The following is an 8,041-nucleotide window of genomic DNA, read 5'->3' on the forward strand; positions in this document are numbered from 1 at the left end:
AGGCCCAACCGGACCAACTTTTAAATGAGCCAAAGCTCATTTTCTCTTCCAAATGCAACAGAAACAGCGTTCAATGCAGCAATGGAGGAGAAGGGTACGAAACCCTTAAGGTAATTTCAAAACGCCGTAACTTTCCAATTCGAGCTCCGATTGCCGTACTGTTTGCGGCTACGCGACTACCGCGTCGAGCTCTACGATTCTACCAAAACATTTCATAGGTAACTCGCTTATATACTCTCAGTCTCTTCTTCCCCCAATTTTCGAAAATTTTGTGGAGGTATTAAATTTCTTTGCTTTTTTATGTTTTAGAATCCAATTAGTTTGAGAAAAACGTTCACTCTTTTTTATGTGAAACTTGGGTAAGGTGAGGATACCATAAATTCTATTTAATTTGCTGAATTTGTGCCTTGGGAATTAAATTGGGTGTATATGTATTATGAATGTGTATTAGGTTGTGAATAAATAATTGGAGCTTGAAATTGTGGATATTGGAACTTGGAAGAAGTTGAATACTAGTGTTTTATTGAAGTCTTTGGGCTGTGTTTACTTTAGTGAGTTGCCTTGATCATTACGAGGAAATCGACCAAGGTACGGTTTAGGTTTCTTGCATTTAATATATAATGTTTTGTGAAAACTTAGGTTAGATGACCATAAGATAAGCTGGAATGCACGAAAATGTACAATGCCTAGTATCCTTGATATCTATGTTGAGGGTTGATTATGTGATGATGATGGTTGCTATATTGGTATTGGTATGGAAAATGACTGTGTTGGTAATGATATGATTGTACATATATTGAATTAGTGTATGATGAAATTATTGAAAAGTGAGAATGTGAATTGTTAATGTGTGATGGATGATACAATGGTGTAAGATCATGTGGCTGGGACATTGAATGTTTTAGGGTTGGTTTCAGATGAGGAATGGCTGAATGTGAATGGCAAAACAATGAAATGGAGGTTTAATGATTTTTGTAAAAAGTTGGTTTTAGGCTGAAATTTGGTGAGCTATAACTTGGTTTTTGGATTCTCAATTTGTTTCCAACTTATTTTAAATGAAAATTGGGTTTGTGAAGTTTATGCCGTTCGAAAAACGGATGAAAAACGATTTAAAATGATTAAGTTATGCACGTCGGAAGTTTGGTTGAAATTATGTAAAGTCTGCAGCTTTCTGTTGAATCAGATTTTCTGGAAAACGTATGCCCACGCGTACGTGTGGCCCCTATTCCAGAAAACATGGTTTTCTGAGTTTTAAACCCTATTTCAAACTTCTAAACTTCTATGTTTCATTCCTTTAGTCATAAATAATAGTATTAACTTGATAATTGGATGAAGTTAGGGATTGGATATACCTTGGAGATGAAGTAAAGGTGAAAAAGTGATGAATGGTATATGAAATGATATGAATGATTATGTATGATATTTGGCTTGATTAATTAAATGATCCGAGATACGAGATTCTCTGTATAAAGTATCGTGGCTTGCCACCACGTGTACCAGGTCGAAAACTCGATACTCTATTGACCCTACAACGTAAGGGTGATCGAACACTTATAAATTTTCGGAAATGGTACCCCCATTGAGCGATTTGATATATATATATATATATATATATATATATATATATATATATATATATATATATATAAGCTATGCATAGACTATTGGAAATGTACGTCGAGGAACAGTTCAAAGGTTTAGCAAACCGGACTTGTCGGGTTGGTTTGATAATTGACAAATGAGACTCATCAGTCATAGGGCAGGCATGCATCATGTGCATATTACTTGGATTACTTGTTCGTGTATTAACTGGGTGTGCCTAAGTGTATTGGTTATGTTAAATGTATATTTGTTACCTGCAGTACTTCTAACCTTCTTATGCTTGCCTTGATCTGTTTATTTGTCTGTGATATGTTGTTGGAGATGGAGGTATGGAGGAAAGACAGTGGAACTTAGTTTCAAGATTAAGTTAAGATAGGCTTAGTTACTCTTAGAAAATCACCTTTTATAGCTTCTGTTTAATACTTCAAGCTTTATAATCTGACTGTCGGTGTTCTAGGATTGCCTTTGGCATTCCCAGGACCTTATATCTTATATGTGTGGCACCTTTACTATGCTGAGAACCTCTGGTTTTTCACCCTATACTATGTTGTTGCTTTTCAGATACAGGTCGAGAGGCACCTCCTTAGGCGTCTGAGTTTCTAAAGCGAAGTGGTTATCAGGTTACTTATTGGATTGTATAGTCTTATATATCTGTGCACCTAGTATTCTCTCTGCATGACTTGTTCCTATTGATCCTCTTAGAGGCTTATGGAGAGATAGGATTTTGTTTATATAAATTTGGATTTTGGATATGTATATATATGTGTAAATATTTTCCGGCCATTCTTGACTTCGCGGGCTGAGTTAGGAGCTTGTTATTTTGTATCTTTGACCATCTATTCCTACTTTGTTATCTTATGCTTGATAGTTATAGTCTTCTTAGCACGCAAGTTAACTCGTTTTCTGAACATTGCGCTTTAATTTGCGATTTTTATTTTATCTGTTTTTCAAAACTCCTAGTTTATTATATTCTTCTGCTAATATATGTACACTTTTTTATTTTAGAGGTTGTAATACTATATCACCCTTGTTTTACAGTTTAAGCATAAAGTTGAGTGTGGTAGGGTGTTACATAGAATCCAATCAAATCTAAATTTATACGATTTTAATCGATTTTCGGTTTGAATTAGATTGGATGAGCGGTTTAATTTAAATTGGTTTTAATTTAAACACCTCTACTTGAGCCTAAAAAAAACCTTTAAAAAGTAATATTCTTAGACTTGGATCATTTATTTACAACATAGATCAAACTCGTCAAAACCTAATGAATATTAATTACAACATGAGTCAAGCTATAACATTCATTATTCATTTATTCATTATTTATTTAGATATATCATATATGTTAATTAAAAAGTATTCAATTAGTTTAAATAATAAAAAAATTATTAACTAATATACATAAATTTATATAATATATAATTAATTTTTAGAATATATAAAATATTTTTTTATAATAATTTAATTTACATAATTTTACAATGATAGATAGACCATTAAAAACAAAAAAAAAATACTAAAATTCTATGTTCTTTTTAAACATAGCTTATATTGTCCGCAGCCAATTTATTCTTACTTTAAGCTCCAAGCATTTAGTTTTAAAATTTGTATAATTTGAACTCCATTGTTAAATACAAAAGGATAAAATCTGCAGTGATATAATAATCTCCTAGCATTCATACTCTTTATGCACATCTCACTATTTTATTTTTAAAATCGTTAATATTAAGCATCCCTTTTTGATCGACATTATGTCATTTTTTCTAATAAATCACATTCTCGTAGCATCCAATTCATTCATTTTCCTTTTAAAATTTTTTAATTTGGCTCTGAACTCCCTATCACGTTTGGCCACAATGTATAAATCTTGAAATATATATGCCTGTGGCTAATTGTTTTGTTCTTCAAAAATCACATCTCCCAGTATACATATTCCTCGGCTTTTATGAGTTTATCCATTTAATTATATTCTTATTATCTAGCATCACCTTCAAATCCTCATATTTGACATCTATTTTTTCTATAATAAATTATATAACATTACTAATCAATTAACGGTGTATTTCCATTAGCTTTTTCTTGTACCATTTTTCTATCATGCACACCACTTTATCTCTCACTTTATATTATTTGTCTTCATTGATATGATCCTTTCAACACTTAATAGTGCAAAGTATTTAAATCAAAATATGGAGCAACATATTATTTCTTTTAGGGAGATCTCCGTAAAGACGTAGAAAATGTCTTTTTTTTTTTTAAGATATTTTTTAATAATTAAAATTTAAGATATATAATCACTTAAATTATATTATTTTTATCAAAATTAAATTAGACAAATTAATTTGATCGAAAAATAGTGAATCAAATTTTGAATTTGTCTAAATTAATATTATTTTTTATAAAAAATGACTACAATACCCTTATTATATAAAATGACTAAAATACTCTTATTATATATATTAATTGTGAAAATTCTAAATTCTAACCATTTTCTTTTCTATCATTATAGGGTTAAAATTTAAAATTTTTAATATATATATATATATATATATATATATATATATATATATATATATAATAGGGATATTTTAGTTGTATTTTATAATAGGGATATCATAGTAATTTTTATAAAAAAATATTAATTTATACTGGTTTAAAATTTAATTTATTAATTTTTTTGCTAAACTGATTTGTCCAGTCTAATTTTAATAAAAATAATATAATTTAATTAATTATATGTGTTAAATTTTAATTAAAAAAATATCTTAAAAAAAACATTTTTAACATCTTTATTTAAGTGGCTCCCTTTCATTAAAACTCATCTATAATAGTTATTGCAGGAAGGCAAAAATAAAAAGTACAAAGAAAAAAAAGTAAAATAAAGAGAGAAAAACTTATTTTATATACTATAAAAAATACTAAATAATGGAACAGAAAATAAATTAAAATTGAGTAACAAAAGTTAACAATAATGAAAAAAATGAGTTTTTAATCTTATATTAGTAGTAAAATTTCAATGGTCCTAGTATCTTTTGAAACTCTTTTTCATCTACAAGAATCACTGAAAATTTGAAATCCACAAGTGGTCTCTTAGTCGGAAAAAAAAAAGCATAAAACCAATTATTCCACTAACATAAAAAGTTAAAATAAAATAAAATAATTATTATAAGATAAAGGTGCATTACTCGAAATTAATTTTATTTTTTTATTTTTTGAGTACAATTTACGATATACTTAATCCCAAATTATCAAAATTATACTCAAATTTAGCTACATTTATAGTTAAAATCTGTTTGAAAATTTGAATGCTAAACAATCCAAATGTTTTAGTCAATGAATCAAACAATAATAAAAAAATTTGACAATAGAAAAAATAAAAGATGATGGCTTAAAAGATTCTACAGTAGCTTTCTGAAAAAAGAAAAAGAAAAAAATTAGAACCAACAATGATATAAAGTACCATTTAAATTGCAATAAATAAAAAAAAAAGCAAAAGCGATCAAAAGATCAAATCTAAAAAATAAATAGATAAATACCTGAATAATATGTATTTAGTTAATATTTGTAGCAATCAAAAGACATGTAGCAAATACTGAAACAGTCAAACACATAAGTCAGATTGAGAACAAATTAAAAAAATTATATGCTATATAGCAAAGCAGATTTAGAACAGATAAAAAATAACAAAATAGATTCAAGAGTAACAAAAAACATATACTATTAACAACAAGGAATTAATCTTTTGAGAAGAGAAAGATATTTTCATAAAGTAAAATTATTGGTCGGAATATAAAATAAAAAAGTATTAACATATAACAAACTATATCTATGTAACAGAGTTATATAAATCAGCCATTAAAATTAAATACCAATAACTTTAACTTGTGGCAGAATTATCTGCACCTTTCAAAAATAAAAAAAAAAATAAAAAAAGAGAAAAGATTAATACTAAAACGGTATTTGAATGAAACATTTTAAATTTTAAACTCAACAAAAATAAATAACATACTAAAAAGTATATTTTAATTTTAACAATATTTTTAAATTTTTGCCAAATTTGCATAGAGCATATACGAATTAATTTATTATATCATATATAAAAAATGTAACCTTATTCTAACCTTCTAATTAATTTCAATTATTATAATTATATTCTTAGAAAATCTTATGACTAAAAAGATAAAATAAGATGTAAACTGACATAATATAATTATAGAATTAAATAATAATATTAACGTGACACACTTTTATGTATGAACAGAATGTAAATTTAGTACTGGACGATGAAACAGATAAAAAAAAAATGGTAGATTATGAGACGATGTGAATGAATTGCTGTAACTAAGTTAAACAAATTCCAATGGTGGTAACCTTTGAATTAAACTAACAAAATCACAAACTAAAGAAGGCTCAGCATATTTTGATTATAGCAGAGTTTAAAAATAATAATAAAGTACTAAAAGGTGGCAGATAATCACTTAACGGGAAATTATAATGTACAGATCCTCAATCTATAAAGATTTACAGATTTTGGATGGGAAGAAAACAATGACAATACGTGTCCATAAACCATGTAAGTGGATGCAACGTAAAATTGTGTAGAGAATGATTTGTGCCCACCACAACGCCGAGCTTCCTACGTTGAGGCAGGGGAAGGTTCCGTTTGGTTTAAACAAATTTTTTTGGACAAGTTTCATATGCATAAGTGGACCCATGCAAGCCTTTGCAATAAATGGATCCCGAGACAAAGAAAATATCAAATGATGGTATATGAGGAACATATAATTGAAGGGTTTTTGACTCAAATAGAATATTATATATATATATATATATATATATATATATATATATATAAGATAAAAAAGTTATTAATTTAATATAATAAATGTGAGTTAAACAATATTTAATATGTGGTTGGGCACTGTTATATTAAAAATAGATGTATGACATAGTCAATTTTGCTAAAAAATTGTAATGAAAAATTCTTTTAAAGGTAATATACTTTAGATTTTAGAATTTAGAGTGTAGGGTTTGGATTTTGGGAATTAGTGTAAACGAAATCAACGGTAGGATTAAAAGTTTAGGGTTTAGGAATAAAAATTAATTTAATATTTTCATGTATTACTTTTTGTACTGTAGTATAAATTTGTCGATGTCTCTCACCAGTTTGCGGTATAATTATTGAATGCAAAACTTTTAGTCTCCTATGCACAATGTTACAGTGACTTATTTTTTCTTTCTAAGTATTAATGTTAATTAAAAGAAGGCAAAAGAAAAAGTGAGCTTGGTTAGTATGGATGTGGCTATGCCTCCGATATGAAAATAAAATTGTTGACGCGTAGAATGTAAAATAAGAAAATAGTCGGTCTTCAGTGTATTCTAAGTGGAGGTGATGAAATAGTGATAGTTATGAAATAGTAGAAGAAGTAAGAACGAGACAAAATGAAGATGAGATTCATGATTAACGCAAACGAGTTGTTAATTCGTTGTGGTGAAAATAAAATATCACATTAAACCGTAAATAGGAGAACGTAAACACTCAACCATAAATTTTGAGCCCTAAAACTTCAACTATGAGTCCTGAACCCCAAACAGAAAAATCAAAAGAACGAACTCATATCTCTACTCTACGAAACACGATTTGTATACCCGTGAGAGACGAAATGATGTATACAAATTCCTTGAAGACGAATTTTGAATCGTAAAAAGTCAATTGATTTGCTTATTTCTTTTGGGGATAGTACACGATAAGACTAATTCTGCTAGTTGAACTCCGCATGCGCAACTCAAAAACTCCTTACCGCAAAAATGGTGAACCATTGGCGGGGAGCCCAAGAAACAAATTCTATGAACACCATATCCAAAATTGTAAATCGCAGTTGATTTGTATATCTCGTTTGGTGAAATAACACCGTAACACTGTATGCTTGATGGGAACCTAAACCATGTAGGATGAGATGTCAATCTTGAATTTGAATTGTAAACTGGAATTTGTATTCCGAAATCTGTTAGCCTCAAACCATGATCCGATAAACCAGTCAATAGAGCGGGTGAATTATAATTGAAAGAATCGAATCAAAAAAATATTGATTCACTACTTATTTAATTTAACCAATAAATTATTGGTTAAACCGATAGAATCGATCTTGCGTGGATAAATATAATTAATTTTTAAATTATTTAACTAATATATCTATTAAAAAGAACTTAATAATCTAAAACAATAAAAATTTATTAAAAATTTATTAATTTTTTGTTTTATATTTTAAAAAATATAGGACAATTTTATTGTCAGTTAAATAAAGCATTTTCATTTTAAGAAAATAATCTTTTAAAGTAAAAACATAAGATCTCAATCACTATTGAATTTATAATTTCTATAATGTGCGAGTTTGTTATTTTGATTTAAAATTATATTAGAACCTTATTTTCTCATGTT

The 8,041-nt window shown here is 27.8% G+C and overlaps 1 long non-coding RNA gene across 1 annotated transcript; it reads left to right on the forward strand.

Moving 5' to 3' along the window:
- Nucleotides 1–58: 58 nt before the first annotated feature.
- LOC130936629 (uncharacterized) lies at nucleotides 59–2,470 on the forward strand. The gene is made up of 3 exons (XR_009068140.1): nucleotides 59–218; nucleotides 452–588; nucleotides 2,164–2,470. It is a non-coding gene; the product is annotated as an uncharacterized LOC130936629 (long non-coding RNA).
- Nucleotides 2,471–8,041: the final 5,571 nt, after the last annotated feature.

Source organism: Arachis stenosperma, chromosome 6 (assembly GCF_014773155.1).
Source record: "Arachis stenosperma cultivar V10309 chromosome 6, arast.V10309.gnm1.PFL2, whole genome shotgun sequence".
Classification (NCBI taxonomy): Eukaryota; Viridiplantae; Streptophyta; class Magnoliopsida; order Fabales; family Fabaceae; genus Arachis; species Arachis stenosperma.